Genomic DNA, 21,410 nt, shown 5'->3' with positions numbered 1-21,410 from the left:
TCTGGAATCTTGAAGGGTAGGCACTGGGAGACATGGAAAGCTGAGGTTGGGATAAAGAGGTTGGGGGGAGGGATAGCTCAGTGGTTTGAGCATTGGCCTGCTAAACCCAGGGTTGTGAGTTCAATCCTTGAGGGGGCCACTTAGGGATCTGGGGCAAAATCAGTACTTGGTCCTGCTAGTGAAGGCAGGGGGCTGGACTCAATGACCTTTCAAGGTCCCTTCCAGTTCTAGGAGATAGGATATCTCCATTAATTTATTTACCCTAACATAACTATTTTTTTGATTGAATTTGGAACACGGGCTCAGAGGGAGAAGAGGCACATTCTTGTTTTGGACCAGCTTGTCCATTTTCCTGACTCCCAGGTTGCATCCTGATAGTCTCAACAGGAGCCTGCAATGTGATAGATCGTGTAGACGACTGGTTGTTAAAAAGAGAACATCGGCTCAACAAAAAGGCAGCAACATTGGACTGCAAACAAACCAAATGCCGGGGTCACTCATTTTTTTGGAGAATGTGTTTTGTTTTACTTGCCAGTTACTGACCTAAAACCAGGCCAGGGAGCTTTGGGGAAAATATATGAGCAGTGGCATTGGAACAATTTGTGTAGTGGGAGTGCTGAAAGCCATTGAACAAAACTGTAAATCTTGTATGTGATGGAAACCACTTCAAGCCAGGGGGTGCTACCGCATCCCCAGACTCCTAGTTCCAGCATCTCTGCATATGAGAAGCCCTTGTGTGCTGTGTGCTTTTGGTTCTTCTATTTTTGTTTATTGCTTGTAAAACTGCCTGGAAGGAACATCGGCAGGAGACTATTGCCAAGTTACGGCCTGATTGCAGCAGGGGCCGGGCAAAGTTGAGTCATTTATGCCCGTGCAAAGTTAGCATACCTGTCTGATTTGGCAGCATTTCACACCTACTTCGCTCTAGTGGAAATGATGATCCCAGATGTAGGGCAATGGTGAATCGGGTCTTTGCTGTCATGTTGGATTTAAAGCTGGGTAAATTGTGGGGGGTTTTCCGTTCACTGGCAATTTTGAAAAGTTTAAAAAAAAATTTAAGTTGAACAAAATATTTGGTTTGACTTGAAATGAAACTTCTTTTTAAATTTTGAACATTTTAAAATATTTTAACATTTTAAGGAAATTTCAAAACCTTTCAAGTGTTGCAAATGTTCTTGGTTTTGTTTTTTCCAACAGTCAAAATCATTCACCCATCTCTAGTTGGATAAACCCGGAAATCCTGCAATAAAGCCCGCCCTGGAGAGGGAGATTTGGGTCCAAACCTGAGTCTCTAGAGAACTTTTTCATTTGTCTTTTTGCCCCTGGCTACCGTCCCTCTGAACTGCAGAAGCACCAAGAAATGTGAAAATACTTTGATCTATTTTGGGGGGAAATGAAATCAATGAAACGTCACTGGGCTTAGCCTTTTTTCCCCTCTGTTCTCCAGAGGGTACACTTACAGCAGCAAAGCTCATTTCCTCCTTGAACCCAATATTCCCCACACTGAGTCAAAACTTCCTCAGAGAAGTGGTGCAGCAAATGGGTGGGGATGTGGAATAATTAGCCGGGGAAAGAAAAGTAAGAGGATGAACTGAGTTGATTATCTTGTTTCAGAGAAGCATGAAATTAAGCAATCAAGGGTTGAGGGAAATTAGGGGAAGTTTGCAGACCAAAATAAACAAACTCTCCAGTTTGGAGGAGAAGGCTGGGACGCAGGGCGAAGAAATTCTTTAATCTTCTTCATTCCTGAAAGCACAAACAACCCTGACATGAGAAAGTGATGCTCCAAACAGACTCGCTTAGATAGGGAGAATGAATGAAGGTCTTACCGATGCTGTTAGTTTGAAAGAATTTGTCTTCAGAACATGCTTCTTATCAGTAAGGCTACAGAATAGAATTTCTTAGATCTTTCTCTTTTTCTATCTATCTGTCTCTACCTCTCTTTCTTTGGTCTCATTTGTTTCCAGCAGTTCGTGGAAAGTTTCTAATTTATGTTCTGAAATATGTCTAATTTTTTCTGGTGTATGTAGCTATTGTATACTATGTGTGCCTATGTCTGTACTTTCCGTCTATAGAATGGCCAATAAATCTTCCATATAAATCCTTTTAGGTAGCCTATTAATGAGTTATTTGGATTGTTATGGTTCTGATTCTGTCACCCTTACTCGTGTAAAGCAGTGCTTTACTCTGCAAGTAACTCCATTAATTCCAATGGGATTTCGTGTGGAATCAGAGAATGCAAAGGTCATAAAATCAGGCTTTTTTAAATTATTTTTTCATTGACTACTACCAAACGTTTTAACAGCACCATATGTATATGTAGGGCTTCAAGGATTTTTCAATGCAAAAGTCAATGCAAGCAGGATTGTGCTCTAACTCAGGGCTTGTCTTCATGTACAGCGCTGCGCTTTTACACCGACGGGCGAATTTCTCCCGTTGGCGTAGTTAATCCACCTCCCCAAGAGGCAGTAGCTAGGTCAATGGGAGAAGCTCTCCTGCTGGCGTAGCGCTGTCTACACCGGGGCTTAGATCAGTATAACGAGGTCGTTCAGGGGTGTGGATTTTTCATATGTTTATAGTGTGGACCTGGCCTCAGCATGGAAAAGACAATTTCCCATTCCTCCAAAGAGATGGGCCTGAAATGAAACAGACTCTATCTCTTCTCTGGGGCAGTTCAGGTCTGGATCTGAGCGCCAGGACTCAGCCTCCACCCTGCACAGAAACAAGACACAGCACTGCAGTTGAAGAAAGAGAGGTTGTGGGCAGGGCCGGCTCCAGGCACCAGCTTGTCAAGCAGGTGCTTGGGGCGGCCACTCCGGAGAGGGGCGGCACATCCAGCTATTCGGTGGCAATTCGGCGAACGGTCCCTCACTCCAGCTCGGAGCGAAGGACCTCCCACCGAATTGCAGATCGCGATCGCGGCTTCTTTTTTTTTTTTTTTTTTTTTTTTTTTTTTTGGCTGCTTGAGGCGGCCAAAACCCTGGAGCCGGCCCTGGTTGTGGGGAGATGAATGATGTGAATAGCATTACGCAAGGGATATTTTTAAGCAGGAGGCTGTAATCTTACTAATGGTAGCAAAGGGGAGGGAGGCTGGCTATCTGCCTAGCAAAGGGCTTGTCTAGACAAACAGTAAGCATGCAGCAGGCTGGGGTGTAAATCTACCTCATGCTAGCCAGCCGTGCACTCAGTGTCCATGTGGACTACGCAGCCCCCACTAAAAGTTCCCTAGGGCTCTTTGATCTCCCCCACTTTCAAAGCCAAGACACTATTTCAGCTCGGTCTGTATGTATTTTGGTTTTTAAAACATTCATACATGGAATATCTGCCCCGTGCTCTGTGTGCCCCTGCCAGTATTTAAAACACAGAATAATCAACTATTGCCCAGGGCTTCTAAAGTCGATTGGTAGCCAATATTGCCATTTTGCAATTAGCAAATTAATGTGTTGCTTTAAAATTGTAAGTGGCAGCCAAATGCTATAGGAAAGAGGCATTAAATTTTTAGAACATAGTGCTGGGTATACCCCCAGAGAAACTGCCCCCCCCCCTTTCCAACCTTCCTGGCCGCTTTCTCAGAGAAGCTGCTTTGAAGCCTCTGTTAGGAGTGGAATTTAGGGAAAGGAGCTGTCCTCGCCTAGCAACCAGGGAAGGAAATCTTCCTTCATCAACCAGCAAATCCACCATAATGAACAGAGTGTCTCTGATTAAACAATGCCCTCTCCCCACATGGAACCCCATCCCATTTCATCTCCTGGTGTGGCCCTTATATGGAAGGTGGCCATCGTGCGACAGAGCATGCGCTGGTAGTAAACTGACTTTAACACAAGGGGACGTTTCTCAGAGACTGACTGACAACATGAATGAAGCAGATCAACGTCAAATGTAAAGGCACTGGCTTTCCTCTGCTCAGATCACAGTCATATACCGACTCTGAATCATGAGCCTTGCAACCAGCAGGCATAAATTCATACTATACAGATGAGAACAGTGCCTCGGAGACAGAACATCTATCTCTTTTGCACTTATCTGCCACCGTGACACAAACAATCAGGGATGATTCTCTGGCACAACAAACAGCCAAGTATCTTCTTTGTCTTTGCCTCAAAGGAAACACCATAACACATCTTTTTGCCCTATACCTTTATTACTTACTTTTGTTCAATAATCTTCCTGCCCAGTACACCTCTGTGTTCCAGGGTCAGGCCACATAGATATATCTACCCTGTGCATGGTGTCTGAGCAATATACAGCCAGGTATTAAAGGGGGAGAAAGAACACACAGTCAGTCAGAGGGGCTTAAACAGTCCACAGCAATCTAGGGCTCAGCCACAAATCTCCAGTTCCATCCAGGATTTACTTTTCTCTTCTGTCAGGGACTCTTGATTTTTGGTCAATGGAAGAGAGGAACGTTGTATGCTATTTAGGAGTCTTAGCTCTATATATATATATATATATATATAAAACACATACACACGGAACCTCTCAGCTCTACCTACACACACACACACACACACTCCTACCTGAAACCATGATGTATGTCTGTGCTGCCAACATTCCCGAAAGGACCAGTTCCACACGAAGGTCACTATGCGCATTCAGCCTTCTGCTTCCTCCTGCTAGCACATAGCTTATGGCCCCGTTCACCTCGGAGTGTTGACAATGGCCACTATAAAGAGCAGCACTCTTAAGTGTTTCCCTGCTGGTCATTTTACCAGAAATATGTAGCTGTTCTGGGATTGTTGAAGGAGCTTATGTTTGTGGGCAGAATCTGAGTTGAGTCGTCTCTGGCCTTGCTCACAAGACTTAATTGAGTCGTCTGGGGCTTGATGGCATTTATGTAGTAGGGAAGAAGAATTTCCTCCAATGCTGGAATGAAATTTTCTGGCCAGGAGGTCAGACTAGATAATCATAGTGGTCCCTTCTGGTCTTAAAATCTAAGGGCTTGGTCTATGGACATTTTTTCTACTGCTATAACTATGTGAGCTAGGGGCGTGATTTGTTTTATTGATATACTGTACAACCGTTAGTGTGAGCGCCGTTATATTGGTATAAAGGTGTCTTATACCAGTATAGCTTATTCCCCTTTCCATACAGAAAAAATTATACCAATCTAAAGCACCATTATACCAACATAAGTATCCACGCTAGGGGTTTGCACCAGTATTACTGTACCGGGATCGTTAATGTAGAACAGCTTTCTAGTATAGACAAGACCTTACTCCAGTATAAGCACTTTTATACCAGTATAACTGCATTCACAGTAGCAGGGTTGTACCGCTTAAACTATACCAGTGAAATTAAGGCCTGGTCTACACTACGGGATTAATTCGGATTTAGCAGCGTTAATCCGAATTAATCCTTCACCCGTCCACACTACAGAGCCAGTTAATTCGAATTAAAGGGCCCTTTAAATCGATTTCTGTACTCCACCTCGACGAACGGAGTAGAGCCTAAATCGATTTTGTTAATTCGAATTAGGGTTAGTGTGGCCGCACACCACCGAATTACTGTGTTTAAGTTAATGGGGTAGTGTGGCCGCACACCACCGAATTAATGTGGTTAAAAACCGAATTAAGGTGCTTAGTGTGGCCGCGCACAATCGAATTTATACAACCTGTTTCCCAAATTCGAATTATCTAAATTCGGATTAATCCTGTAGTGTAGACATAGCCTAAAGCAGTGCAACTTTTGTGTCTAGCCAAGGCCTAAGAATGTTTGTAAGGAGAGTTGAGAGCCTTTGCGTGGAAGATGCTGTAGAAGGAAAGTGTTTCTGTAATTGATCTATGCAGATAATACCATTAGAAATGGTGCCGTCTGAGTCTTTAACAGCCCTAGACTTTTTATTTGCACAGTCTCTCCCTTCAAATTGAAGAAATATATCCCGTACTACATGCCTTATGGTTTGACATTATTTTTCAGGCATTAGTAACGTTCTCTCCCTTCCCTATTTCAAAAGGAAAAATGGAATCCAATTGTGCCTCAGATGCAGACTGTCCCTTGCACTATATTTCCTACACCTCCTCTCCAGATAAGCCACCTTTTAAGATGATGTATTGTACCACTTACCTTTTATAGTGTTCCACCTAGCGAGAAATGGTGAGATCCACTCTATATTTAGTCACAAGTAAACTGATCCATTTAAAATAGGAAGTTGAATATACAGAGCAGATTAAAGTGGGGGCCAAGTTTTTTTGCTAAGGTTTCAACCCTGGAAGTATTGGAATGTAGCATTTTGTGCTTTTTAAAAAAGAAAGGGAATGATGGTCTTAATGTTTGTTGTATCATTTTTAGACTGACTTTCAATTTGTTACTAGCATTTTATATTTCCCCTTCAGCTGATTATGTGTGCAGATTAAAAACGCCTTATCTCTACAATCCCAGGTCTGCTCTCCATAAATCTAATCCAGAGGGACGCTATCATTTACATGATATGATGATAATACTGAAATTTTAATCGTTTGGGTTCGTTTTTTGTTTTGTACTGGGTCATTTTTTAATATTTGGGGGCAATAGGTTTAGTACTGTTCATCTTGGGCTCTGTTATCTGTGCTCCGTGGTACAATGAGAAGTCTCTTCTTTTCCAAACATTGCAAATCATTTGTTTCTAAAACACTGACTCCAGCAGAGGTTTGTGAATGGAGATGCAAATCATGCATCTGCATCCTTTATCTAAAATAAACGTTTGAGTTGCCATTTGTATTTTTAAAAAAGTCTATTGGAGGTGCGGGGGCAGAGATGAGCCATCATTCTTAGCATCCCCAAAATGGCATTCTCTCACATTACTCTGTCCTTAGGGTCACCTATTGTATAAGAATGCACATCCCCTACATTCTAAACCAAACACATAGATGGAGTATCATTTCCTGACTTCACCAAATCAATATCTTGATGGTCACTTAAAAACACCAGGCAGCTTTCCCAGGCTGAGTCCCTTGTATAAATGAAGTTGTCATTGACTTTTGGTGTATCTGGTCTGTCTGAGATCCTAATTAGGACAGGATCATAGCAACTGGGGAGATAATAGACCTATTGGATCAAGTCTGTCTTCCTGCAGTTGCAGGATATAGTTCTGCTGATACAGGATGCATCCTGTGTTGAATAGTAACTAGCCTAAATCTTAGGTTAATGTGGATTAGAGATGTGCAAAACTAGTGAAAGAATTTCCAGGGAATTTCACATGAAAATGTTCACTGTTTCTTTTCTGGTATTTCCCTGCCCCTTCAATTTCATTTTTCTGTGCAATTTTAGTTTTGTGTTTACAAAGCATGCTGGAACAAATTCAAACTGAGAACTTTGAATTTCAAAGCCTTCTTTCACTGGGGAAATAGGCTCAGTTTCAATGGGGACCCAGCCTGGTTTTGAGCTTCCAAATCCATGGAACTGTCAAAAATTCTCTGCACATTTTTCAGGTTCATCGCAACACACACAAAAACCCTCCTTCAATTTCAAGTAATTTTGCCTTTCCATGTGAATGTTTTGCATACCTCTTGCTGCAGTGTAGCCAACCTGTGTGAGTTCCTAAGTCCAGAGCTCAGTAAAGAAGTGAAAAGTCAAGGGATTCCTTCATGTTAACCAATAGCCCACCTTTGCATTGACTCAACATCATAGCCACCATCAAGAGCTCGCAACCAAAAAGCGTGGAAACCAGAAAGTTCAGAGAAACTTCTGAATAGTCCTCTGAACAGATTTCAATCAAGTTTTGGGCAAAGACCTGAATGGTTTCTGACTTTTATTCAAACTGATCCAACCCTCCATAGCATTCATGAAGTCACTTGCTTTATTTCTGCTTTTAGTTGGCTTAATACAAATTTCTTCTCAGACCCTACAATGACTTCGGAGGAAAAGTTAATGGAAACTGTGGGTGCTGAGCACATCTTAAAACCATGCTACTAATACCTAGGAACATTATTGCTGGCATGCATCTTATCTGCTCTAGAATGGTTTGAAACTGGGGGGTTTTGCTTCACCCGTGGGTAGCACTCATTTGCAAAATGAGGATCCAGGTCTCGGTTCAGAGTCTACAACTCCTTCCCCACCTCCCACCCCAAAGTTCAGAGACGTTCAATTTCAGGGTTGCAATTCAAACCCTGATTAAGGTTTCTCCTTCTCACTCATCCTGCTTTTCCTCTTGTATCCTGAGCTTTCCTCTTGTAGCCTGAGCTTTAAGAAGATCAAAGCATTGGGAAAAGTAGTCTCAGTGGAAAGACTGTTTATTTGCTCCTTAAGTGCAGCAAGCCCTGGACACAGGGAAAAGACTCTTTGATTAAAGTCTGCTGCTTCTTGGCACTGTTTGATGGAACAAGGCTGAGACACTCTATTTCACTGAGTCTGTGTCGTGCAATGTGTATTAGAGAGTCCTCAATTTCACACGTGCTTACTCCTGAGTGAGTTTCGCATAAAAGGATTAAGGAGAGAGGAAGTGCAGAGGAAATGGGATGTTAGACACCTTGTTAAACGGGCTGTCAGGGTTTCTGGAGCGTTCATTCTAACTCTATTCCACTCTACATAGAGGGCATGCCATTACCTGGGAGATCAGAGCGAGCCCTTTGTTCTGTAGTAGGAGTCAAGTATTACTTAAAATAAAGCAGAGTCCAGAGAGGAAGGAATCGGGATATGATTAGCAGGACCTACACATGCTGGACACCTGGGCTGCATTCCTCCATGCTAAAGCTCAGCATGCATAAGATTTGGAAAATCGGTGGGAGCAACGCTTATGGGGAACCCGGGGGTGGGGCTGGGGGGGAGTGAAGGGACAGGCCTGGGAATGAAAAAAAAACAAAATAAAAAATGAACAGAGACCAGAGCTGCAGCCTTCGTTTTTGTGCCTTTGGTTTGTAAAACTTTATTGAGGGGCAAATCCTGCAAGTAAGTGCAAAGGGGCCCCAGACGCAGCTGTGCCAGATGCAGTATTGTTGCATCAATACGGCGGGTAGAACTGTAGCTGCTGAGAGGCCGTTCCAGGAGGGCTGCCAGTGTGTTGTTGCGTCGCGTGAGGGGTTGTCGAGTGGCAAGTGGATCCCCCATTATACAGCTCCATCAGCCATTGCTCCATCCTCCAGCCCGTTGGAACAGCAACCTCTGGTCGGCTCTGCTGCTGCTCCGTGGCCTGGAGGGAGGGATTCCTTCCCTGTTGCATTGATGTCCTGTCCGCTCCTGCTGGTGAGGACTTGGACTAAGTCAGTACAATGCCTGTGAGTTCCCATGAATGTACATAGACCATTCAGAAAGGTTTGCAATATTTCATGAGTTCCTCCATGAGCGCTCAGGCTGGGTGAACTGGTTGTGCCTAACCTCACACCCACTCAGATACTGTAGGTGCAGAATTTCATCTCTGACTGATGTGGTTTGGGCTTGTGCTCTGCCTACAGGGGATCACAAGAGGAGAGGTGGAAAGAAGAGACTTCAAATGGAAAATTACAGTGCGATAGATTGGGACCCCTGGGTTCTATCCCCTGATCACCCTGTCACTTGACCACTCTGTGCCTCCACTTATTCATGGATTTTATAGTACATGTGTCTGACGAAGTGGGTATTCACCCTTGAAAGCTTATGCTCCAATATGTCTGTTGGTCTATAAGGTGCCACAGGACTCTTTGTTGCTTTTTACAGATCCAGACTAACACGACTACCCCTCTGATTCTTGATAGTACAGATTAAAGTTCCTGGGGTGTTGTAGGGCTTGACTGATGAGTACTTTGAGATTCCCAGATGAAAAAGATTCTCATAGGTGTTCAAAGTATTATTGCATTGATCTAAAATCTAAATGCTATCTTCATTCTATAGAAGGGCTTGACTTGAAGGCATCTGTAAAGTACTTTAGCACTTCACGCCACCACACACGTGCCTCTGATTGCAATGAAACTCCAGGGTCTCTGTCTGAGTGGCCATGTCGGTTTGTTAACGGGCCCTTTGGCTGCCTCAGGACAGGAAAAGGACTTTTCACTGGGGTCTGGGGCAGAACATTAGGGCTTTCATCTCTGCTCCCCCGTGTCATAGGACTAACATGAGGACTGTTTCCAACCTTTCTAGGGAATATTGTGTCCAGTAACAACAGCACATCCTCATGCCGCCAGGCCATGGAAACTCACCGAGCTGGTGAAATACCAATTAGCCTTCAGCTTTAGCAGCTCCCTCGGAAATCACCGAATACACTCTCCCCTTTCTCACTCCCCACCTCACTCATCCCTTTGCCAACTTACACAGCTCAGGAGGCTCCCCAGAGCTAAGTGTGCGGCTGTGTCTTGTGTCCACCTGTGTAGTCTTTAAAACTGCTTTTCTCCCCTTGTCTCCAGAGCAGCAGCCGTCCCAGCTCTGACCATCTGACTGACTAATTAGATAGTCTTTGATAGACCTTGTTGTTCTCAGAGAGGGACAGTGCTTCTCGGGCAACCTTCCATGCCCCTTTACTGCCAGCAGTCTTCCTTCTCCCCACCATGATCAGCTGGTAGCCTGGGAAAACACTCCCGAGACAGGTTGGGGTGGGAGATTTGACAGGCGGTTCCCATGGGCACTGATCCAGGCAGAGAGAGGGAGCACTTGGGCATCTCCTCTCCAGAGCTGAAACCAAGGCAGTTGAGAAGCAAAGGCAAAGCAGCTGCCTGCAGTTTACAATGGTGGAGGAGGATTGGGATGCTAAGGGTCGTGATGGAAGTGCCAGGCAGGCAGTCCCTACACATTTTAGCAAGTCCTTTCTCTGCTGGATTGCAGGAGCATCATCGCATGACAGACCAAGGGGATTGGCCACTCCCCTGGGCCAAGTACTGTCACTGAAATAAATAAAAGGAGAGCGACAGATCCTGCTGTCCTCCCACAGTCCTGGCTCTCCTTAGGGTCTGGTGGAAGTTTGCACAAGTAAAGATTTCTGCCCCAGAAAATCTACTTAGTGGCCATAAGCTAAAATAGTGGTCATGCCGGGGTGCCAAACACTGATAATGCAGCAGTGTCCAGCCAAAATGTCAGGTGCTGATTCTCCACTCTCACTGGTGTAAATCAGGAGTAACTCCATTGATGCTACATGGTAATGGTGTGTGGGTGGAAAATCACGCCCCTGGTATTTAGAGGTGCCTGATTTTCTGTGGCCCCCAGGCTCCTAAATTCCTTTGATTTAACCTTGCCCCTGGCGTGTGTTACAACTACATAGCACTTGTGTGTTCCTGTAGATTACCTGGTAATTGCAGATAGTAGCTCTGCAGAAGTAATTACCCTATAACCTGAGTGAGCCAAGAAACAGAATTCATTGTGTGTTTACTCTATAGTTACATGGCACTTACCTTGTCAATATATTGCCTCCTCTTGGCATGTGCCATGTAACTGGATGATCAATAGAGCTGACTAAAGGGGACTGTATGAAATGCACTTTGTACGATAAAACACTAGCTATTTCACACTGGTTATGTCCACCTTGATGTTAAATTAAGTACAAGCTTTGCTGTTGCCTTGCACCCTGTATGGTCATTTATGCTCATTTTGTACAAGTGTAAATAACCATGCAATGGGCAAAGCAGTGGGGAGTCAGGCCCCATGTTTTAGATTTGGTACAAATTGTCCTGAATTGTGATGCTCGGCTTCCACAAGTGAGCACAGATTTTTCCCAAAGATTCATAGACTTTAAGATCAGAAGAGACCATCACGATCATCTCGTCTGACCTCCTGCACATTGCAAGCCACAGAATCTCGCCCGCCTCCTCCTGTAAGAGACCCATAACCTCTGGCTGAGTTACTGAAGTCCTCAAATCATGGTTTAAAGACTTCAAGTTACAGAGAATTCGCCACTTATACTAGTTTAAACCTGCAAGTGACCCATGCCCCATGCTGCAGAGGAAGGCAAAAAAAACCCCAGGGTCTCTGCCAATCTGACCTGGGAGAAAATTCCTTCCCGGCTCCAAATATGGCAATCAGTTAGGCCCTGAACATGTGGCCAAAACCCACCAGGCAGATACCTGGGAAAGAATTCTCTGTAGTAACTCAGAGCCCTCCCATAGTGTCCCATCTCCAGCCATTAGGGATTTTTGCTACTGGCGTCGCTGATGGGTCACATGCCATCATACCATCCCCTCCATAAACCTATCCCAGGTGTGTGTCTATTGACCCAGGATGAATTTGGCTCAAGGAGCAAAGTTTCTTGGTTTCAGCAGTTCCATACAGCTAGTGGCATTATCCTTGTAGAAGTTACAGCCTGAGAAGAACTATTCTGTCATTAGTTTACCCAGCGCCCCTGTCTGTTCAGATTGTTCCCTACAGGATATTTCCTTTTCAATTATGAAATGCCCTTCCATTTACATTACAAACTCCTACTTTCAGGGGTTGATAATTCAGCCATAACTTTTACTTCGGGCAGAAAGGTGACATTAAAGGGCTCTGTCCACAAGGGGTTTTTAAAAATTCGTTTTGGCTGCTTTTAAAATTATAGGAATGCTTAAAAAATAAGGTGGGATGGAGTAGAAGTTTGGCTTGGGGTGTTCTTGTTCTTACTCTTATGAGTATGAACAAAGGCAAAGAATTGTTTACCCCATACGCTTGATCTTCCCTAAATGTATATTAATACCATTCATTACTTTAATGGTGAAGAGCATTTTCTTTTCTTCACTGGAAATAATTCTAGACATGAACATGGTGACAGCATCATAATCAATCTACAGCTATCCTAGCAGGGCTGGCAATAGTATGGGTTGGGGGCCACAGTATTTGATGCTGAGGCCAGTTTATTACTGGTGTTGGGGAAATGGTCCATGTTCAGAAGGGAATCTATATTCTGGGTTCTTCAAAAATTGTATGTATTGTTATTAAAAACCAGGTAACATCGTAATTTATGTGACATTTGACTTAGGCAATTAGCACCTAAAGCCCCACCCCAGATTGGTAAGAAAAGATCCCTGCCCCAAACGGAGCTTAATCTAAACAGACAAGGTAGCTAAAGGGTGAGGGGGAAATAGTATTGTCTCCATTTTATTGAGAATTGAGGCACAGTGAGATTAAATAACTGCCCCAAAGCCACACCGCAAATCTGTGGCCAAGCCAGGAATCGATCCCCACGTTCTTGAGCCCAGTGCAGTAGCCACAAGAACCTCCTTTCTTCTGCCTTCAAAAGAAGACAGCCTAGTCCTAATACACAGCTTGCAGTCTGAAGTCCTGACCCTGCAAAGGCCTCAGCGCCTCAAGGTTCTGTGGAAGCCAGTGGGAGTGAAACTCACCCCGCACCTCAGAGGAGCAGACCCAGAGATAACGTAGAGAAAACAAACACAAGACAAGAAGTGGGGCTGCAGTTTGTAGAAGGAATGATGTGCGCGCGCTGTGGCTTGCGACATGATGGGATTGTGTGACTCTGGTACTTCGGGCCCGCATGCTTTGTGCCAGGGCGTTCCAAGTGGAATTGAGTTTCCCAGGGCTGGGAAAGATTTTGCTGTGGCGCAGCCTGCCCATCTGAACGCACCGTTGGATTTCTTACAAGTAGATGCTAAAGGCAGATATCAAAGGGAAATGGGTGATAGCATTCAAGTCAAGTTTATAAGTAACGCGGTTCTACATCAGGCTGTTTCCTAAAAGTCAGGCCCATTTTAAAAGTGGTGATGAAAGTGGGCTTCAGAATCCACTCTGTGAGCATCCAAATTAAAAGCTAAATGGGATGTAGCTTTCAGTTTGGCTGTATCTTCATATGTCAACATTCATTATCTTCATATGTCAACACTCAGCATCTCTCCTCACTAAGTCTCGCAAACCACTGCTCTTATCTTTGCTGTATGCCAAGAACATGGCTTCCCCTCCTGTTTGCACGGAACAGCCTCTCGCTTGCTAAGGGCTTGTTTAGATTCTGTGCTAATTGGCTGAAGAGATTACAGAGTTTGTTCTACAGCTAGTGGAGAGACAAGCTCAGGGAGATGCAGTTTAAGGTCAAGCGTACTTGTTCAGTAACCAGGCTTTTCCCACTTTTGACCTAAAACACCAGTCACACACACCCCTCCAAGTTCCATGTTCTGCAGCAGCAGGTTATCATAAGTGGTTTGTATTTCCGAGGAAACAGGACTATGGATTCCTTTCCTCCACCTCTGCCACTGACTAGGACAAGTCACTTGACCTCTCTGATCATCTGTAAAATGGATACGAAAGTATGTACCTCACAGGGCTAAATTTGTCCGGTGCTTTGAGATCCTTACATGGAGAGTACTATGTAAATACAGTTATAATGGAACATAGGTTGTATCACCTGGAATTTGCTGCTTAAATACATTGTAACAGAGCTATTGTCATCTAGGTCATGCCTTTTGGAGCTCATGGTGGCATGTAAGAAATGTAGGACCATTATCTTGAGATCCATACCACTTGAGACAAAGGAAATTCTCCTTTGGTTATCAGCAGCATTAGTCCTATGACACACAGGAGCATTGTTTGGATTCCAAACTAAGGCAAGTTCACTATACTTGTCTTTTATTTTGAAAATCAGAGGATTTTGCTCATGATGAGTTACTTCCTAGGAGCCAAGGAAAAGTAGTCGAAACATCAGACGACCCCAGTATTATTTTGAGCCTCCTTTCTACAGATGTACAGAGGACTTAGGTGACTCATGCGGGGTCACCCCGTAAATCAGTGGCATATCCAGGAATGGAACCCAGCTCCTCGTCCTGTGCTTTAACCACGAGACTGGACTTCCTCTTCCATTACTGCACACCCACTGTAGTCCAAGTCAATCAAGAATCCATTTTGGGAGTAGCAAGAAAGGGGGCGGGGGGGCGTGAGCCAGGGACAAAGGCACCAAGAAAGAATTCTAAAAATAAATAAACCAGCTCCATTGATGACAACTCAGGAGAAGCCTGAAGATTCTGCTCCTATTCGTTATGGACTCTAGGAACGAGATATGTCAACAATAGTAATAATGTCTTGTTCAGTTGGTCATTGGGGGTGGGAGGAGCCACATATCCACTGAACTCCTCCACCAGTAGACAGAGTGGGTCAGCTAGGCAACATCTTGACTGATATTCTTGTAAGGGCAGCTGATGATAACCTGGGAGGTGAGCAACCAACGGGTTATCTCACGGGTTTTCAGCTCTTGTTTCTATTTCAGCCATGGGAATCTTATGCTCACATAACAAACAAATTAACCGACTGGGTGGGTGTGGGGAAAAAGCCAGATAAAATTATCATCTCTGGGTTGACACTGAAAAGGGGGAGGGACGCAAGTTTGGGAATAAATAATCCCACGCCTGGCCTTTTAAATCAGTCGTCTCCCAGTCAGAAAAGTCGGGGGCTGCTCTGTCGTGCCAAGTTAATTACTTGAAAATGAGTGCGTGGGGTTGGACCAAGAAATTTCTCATCAGCATTCAGCACCAGTGCTGTAGCATGGAGGAGAACCCTCCACCACGTTCAACATACGAGTTGGAGGGGAAGATGAAAGGAAAGAGAGCCCAATGCTATTGTCTTTGGTTTTCTTTCTCATATGCTGGAGCTTGGTTTAATTGAAAAGAACAAAACTTTATTGCTACTCGGTCTGTGAACGGCAGGCACTACGTTCTTGTTTTAGACCTCCAGGGTTGGTGATTGGTGCGGCTGCAGTATCGCATCTGGGTCACGATAGCTGTGCACCAGACTAGCAGAACTGCCAGTGGGATAGAGGCCTGTAGCAATGCAGGCTTGCCCATCTCAAATGCAGAATCAGAAGCCCATAGAGTTGGGAAGCAGTTCCTTGTGACTGGGAATGGGTCAGAACTGCAACATTCAGATCCCAGTTTGAGTTTGGCTTTCGACTGCTCCGGTGTTTGGCAGTATTCAGATTCAGCTCCCAGTTTCAGCCCACTATACAGAAAACCCCTGCTCTCGGTCTGGGTTGAGATATTCACTTCCACACACCTCACAAATTGATTCGCTGGGTTTGGGGAAGAGGTTCTGTGTCAGTGTGGTGGGGTGGCTGTCCCACATAGGCAGGAGATGGGTTAAGGCAGCCTTGGAGAGGCTGCGCAGAACCCAACCAATCAGGAAAGGGTTTATTGAGAGAGCCAATCAGGAGAAGGCTTGCTGGAGCAGCCCATATATAAAGAGCTGCTCAGCAGAGCAAGGGGTAGTCTCTTCCTGAAGGGCAAAGGGGAAGGACTGTCTGCTGAGGAGCACTGGAGATACTGCAGTGCTGGGCAGGGTAGTGTAGCAGAGCAGTAGGGGAGCTCTTGGCTGGCCCTGGCCAGACTGAGGCCCTGAAGCAGGGGCAGGGAAGGTGCTAGGGCTATGGGAGAAGTGGCCCAGGGAAAGTAGGCAGCGGGAATAGGAGAAGGGGCAGTAAGTGGCTGCCAGCTATAGGGTGCATGGGCCGGGACCTAGAGTAGCGGGTGAGTTTGCACCTGAAGCCAGGGGCTAGACTAGAGACTGCAGTTGGCCGCTGAGGCATGCGGAAGGACTGAGGACTGCCTGTACCGCAAAAGGGGGGAGACAGCAGGCTGGGGCATAGCAGGAGGGCTGTGTCCTGAAGAGGACACCGCAGTTTGGGAGCAACGCGGGTTCAGGTGGTGGAGACAGTGGAAGAAGTGGAAGTAACGGCGAGTGAGACACCGCTAGTAAAAGGCGCCCTGGTGGTCCAAGAGAGCTAATTCCCAGCATGACCAGCAGGAGGCGCCATTGTGGTCGGTCTGCAGTGCTGCAGTCAGGCTTTCGGAACTTAACATTCAGCCATTTAGGTTCTTGTCTGCCATGCTTTGTTAGCAGGTTTTGTGCATCCTCGTCTCTCGAGCAAGCCAATTTGGTGACCTGAAAGCGTTTGCTATGCCAAAGTGGCTAGGCAATCCGTCTGCAAAAACAGATTCCCCCACCTCCCGAGTCCCACAAGCACTCACCCTCTGCATACAAATGGAGTTATTATGGGGAGAAGGGGGAGGAGAGAAAGTGCCATTCTAATACTAAGTAGCTGGGTCCTTTAAGCTGTTTGGCCAGACCTTATCGTTAAAAAGAAGAAGAAAAAATAGTCTCTATAGGATTGTTTGAGTCATTGCTCCTTATGTGTAAACAAAGAGAGGCAGCTTACATAGCACACTCAGCCTGGAATAGCTTGAGGTGATTAACAGTTGTTTGATTCCTTGAAGATTTCCACATGCTTATGCCCACCCAACTGGGAAAGGCAGAATAAATATTTTGAAATATGCCCCTTCTTTTGTAAATTGGGCATGATGAGTGCTGCTTAACCAGTTAGTTCCGAGTTACAGAATTGGTTTTATTTAGCAAACAGTAGCACAAGGCCAGAACCTAAGAAGAACGAGGCTTGCACGCTCTCTCTCTTTCTCTGTACCATTTTATAGAGCATGTACATTGTGTGCGTCTGTCTAGAACTCTTATTGTTAATGCCTGTTTGGGATCTCAACGCTCTAAAGAGAGAGCTGCGTGCAAAAGCTGCCCAATTGTTTTGTGAGAACAATACTTGGCATTTGTACCCACTCGGGATTTTCATCTGTTGGCCTAAAAGCAATGTGCAACGGGGAAGTAGTATTTATATCCCCATTTTACAGGTGGGGAAAGTGACGCACAAAGATTAAATGATTGCCCAAAGTTACACCGCTGGCTTGTGGCAGAACCAAGATTAGAAATCTGGTCTCCTGACTCCCAGTCCTGTTCGCTAACTGCAGATGTTCTTCTTCATATTCGTCTCCAGTTTCTAACACTAGCGATGCTGACACCCTAGGTATGTACTCATCTCATCTGTAAATTCAAATCCTGATTTGATTTGATCAGGTTAAGGTAATGTCAGACTGACCAACTGGGTAAAAAATGGGGATGGATGAAGTGATTAAGAATATCAAGCCATGTTTCACAACTGATCGCTAACTGACCCATCTTTGAGGTTCCTAAAGCTTTGCTAACTGTTTTATAAGTTGGTGGTGGTGGTGGTTTCCCGCTCCACCCGCCCCCAAGTTTCGGGCTGCAGGCAGGATCAGAAGAAGATATGTCAAAAGTAGAAATGAGGCCCAAACCAAAACCACATATCTGAACAAACACCCTGCCTTTGGGGTGTTTGAAAACCTGATTTGGAACTGAATTGTGTGTCTTGAACCCATCTCTAATTAGAACCAAACTGTTCAGCTCTTCAGCATTTGATTAAAAATGGAAGCTGCAGAAAGGTTTGCCTTATGCTGATAGCAGAGTGTTACTCCTGTATTCACTACTCACCTTTCTCACTCAAAGTGATTATGTGCCAGGGGCTATGTAACTTCTTCCTCTCTCCTTACTGCAGGACTATAGTATGTTTCCCCAAACTACCAAGCTATCTGGAGCAAAAAGTTACACTTAACATTTATATTAAAGGAAAACTGTTTCCTTAAAATAAATTGCAACATCCACAGGGTTTTTTTTTTTTTCTCCTCTTTTGTTTATTCTCAAGCTATGGGTTAGCAAAATATAAGGAAATGTTGAATCATTTTAACCAGAGAAGTGGTTGCTTATTAGTTGGTGGGTTCACACCCCTTACAGACATCCACCTCAAAGTGCTTTACAGTCATTAATGAATGAAGCGGTACAACCCTTCTGTGGGACAGTAATGTTTTATCTATCACCTTGTTACAGACGGGCAACTATTAAGTGATTTGACCAAGGTCACAACACAGGAGCCAAGATTTTATCAAGTGACCAGTGATTTTTGGTGTCTGTTTTTAGGTCCTCAACTTGAGATGCCTTAAAAAGACTTGATTTTCCAAAGGATGGGGGCTCAGCACTTTCTGGAAACCAGGCTCTTTTCTTTTAAGGTGTCTCAAGTTGGACACCTAGAAAGCTCCCAAAATAACTATTAAAAACCTTGGCCAGACAGTCTGTGTCAGAACCAGCATTGACACCTATTTATTCTGGTTCCCAGTCCTGTGCTTTAATTTAAAGCTTGTCAGGAATTTTTTGATTAAACCAAACCCTTTTACGGGAAAGGGTTGGTTTCAATTCATTTTTTTGACTTGGGGGGGAAAATGTGAGGATAAAAGTTTCAAAATTATCTAAATTTTCCTTTTCCAGCTCAAAGTTTTAAAAAAATAAAAACTGTCAATCAAGACAAAATGTTTTAAAATTATCCAAGCAAAATGTTAGGGTGAATTTTTTTTTTTTCAGATTTTCAGTGCACACAATTTTTTGAGATTTCAACTTTTAGGCTTGACTGAGGATGGGGAAAAAAATTTGATGGTGGAAATTTTCATGTGACAGAAAAACTGTTTCCCATCCAGCTCTACTTTATCCATCAGATTACAGGGGGGATCATTGTTTACTACAGTCCTCTCTGGAACAACAGTTCACAAGCTTTTAGTTGTCTTAGAATTGCTCTTTCTTTATAACTTTAAAAAAAAATCAAGGAACTTTTGGACCATACTGTAGCAGAGATATTAAAGCTGAAGGGAAGTACTTTGTTTACCAGATAAATAGGCTTGGTGACACTCTGGATATGTAGAGAGTGGTGAATAATTTCTTCTGCCTGGGCTATGTATCCTTAGAGAACTCGATGAATTTTTCATCCTAGAAGATGTGTTCGGGTCATTAATTGCAGTTTGCCACAGGTCTGCTCCACTTTTGTCTGGGTATCTCCTTCAACATACAACTCATTTACCCTTTCTAATCTGTGTAACATTTGCATTGTAAATTGGTTAGCTTAACTTAATACATGAGTAACCTTAGCAAACCTTTTGGAAAGGATATTATGTGCATTGTTAAAAAAAAAAAGAAAAGAAAAGGGCTCCTTCTCTTGCATTTGCATGCTCTGCCTTGCCTAGAAGTTGCCAGGGTGGGATACAGGGATTCTACTCACTGAAATCTCCATGTCCTCTGATATTTCAGCTTAGCTGGTCACCTTTTACCTCAGATAATTTGAATCCAAGGTTAAAACCAAATCACCGTGTATACATTCTGACAAGTTACAGAAAAGCGTATGCAAGTTGCCATCATCCTATGGTCTGAGAATCATGATATTTTATTCTGTCTGCCTATGTGGGCTCTGTTGATGGCACAGGGCCATGGAGCTGTTTTCCGTATGCTGCCAACTTGTTCACGTGACTCTGCAATGTTTGTTTTAGCCCCTTTTTCAAGTGCCTCACAGAGCATGCACAATTTCAAGAGGAGGTTTTTGTATGTCTCTGTGTACGTCTCTCCCTCTGCCTGCTTTGCAGGAACCGTCAGGCAGGCTGAATGCTCCTGACCCATGGGCACAGAAATTGTCCTCTTTACTTCTGAAGATAAATCCAGCTCTGAACTAAATTAACAAACTAAATTAATGATGGCATATCCCAAACTAAATTAACGATGGCATATCCCAAACTCTAACCGCAGGCAGGCAAGGTTCATAATGGATTTCTGTTTGGAAGTCCCATTGCTGGAAATCATCCTCTAAGCAGTGCATACTTGATGCACATACACAGTGCCTCATCTCTTGGCTTCTTGCACTCGGAGCCATCTGTTAGGGTGGCATGGTGCCCAAGCTGAAGTTTTGCTGGAAGTCTGCCTTAGGCACAGGTGCCAAGAAATGATGGTCTTAGATGGGCAAGCACCACAGCCCTGCAAGTCTCTTGTCTCCTGTAGGAAGTCAGGACTGCCATATTGTTCCCTCACCCATGCATCTTTGAATGCAGGAAAGTTTAGGGGGTCAGAGACTGAACTTGCCAGGGTCTGCCCCCAGCTCTACCCCCTCCGCTGTATTTCTAACTGCAAATACCTGCTAAGTGGAGCACAAAACAGAAGCACTTCGCAGTAGAGGTGCTATTATTATTTCTTTAAACGAACGGCAACTCTTGAGTTTTCATAAGCAATAGCTGAGAAGGAGGAGTTAAAATACATAAGAATTGACTTGACCCCAGTGCCCAAGAGTGAACTGAATATGAGCCACTTAGAGTCTTACCTCATTTTGGGGGGCTGTGTCAGGTGGAAAAGGTGGGGTTTGTTTTCACTTCTCTGCACTGCTGAGCTGCTTGGTTTCAGCAAGGATAGGAAGCAGGAGCTCCAGATTACAAGGACAAAAAGCCGTTCTCTCAAGATTTCACACCCAAATGGAGCCAGGAACTATGAGAAATCTTATAGGAGAGCTTGTTCTCAGCACGTTGCCTACTTCCTAGACAGGGAAGGTTTGGAGGAATTTAGAAAAGCATTCAAGCTTTCAGCAGATTCCCCAACCCTATTGTCTATGCTAGCAGGGTGAATATGCAACAATGCCTTATTCTTAACCTTCAAATTGTAATCACAAAATGGTTAATGGCTGTTAGTGGAGGGCCCTTAGCTCTGGAGTTCTTTGCCAACAAAGAGCAGGATGAGTTTGTTACGCCTGCCTTTGCGGTCCAGGGCCAAATGTAAATCCTCTCTGAAACAATAGAAAAAGATTCCTATTGACTTCATTGGGTTTGGGGTCAGACCAGTGGAAGGTGCAATTCTTTGTATAGGCCTTCCCTCAACAAAGAAAGCTACTAAATGCCTGGTGTGATTATTTCCCTCCC

The sequence above is a fragment of the Terrapene carolina genome, unplaced genomic scaffold (genome assembly GCF_002925995.2).
Source record: "Terrapene carolina triunguis isolate 2854851 unplaced genomic scaffold, T_m_triunguis-2.0 Scaffold231, whole genome shotgun sequence".
In the NCBI taxonomy this organism is placed as follows: domain Eukaryota; kingdom Metazoa; phylum Chordata; order Testudines; family Emydidae; genus Terrapene; species Terrapene triunguis.
This window is presented reverse-complemented; position numbering follows the sequence as displayed.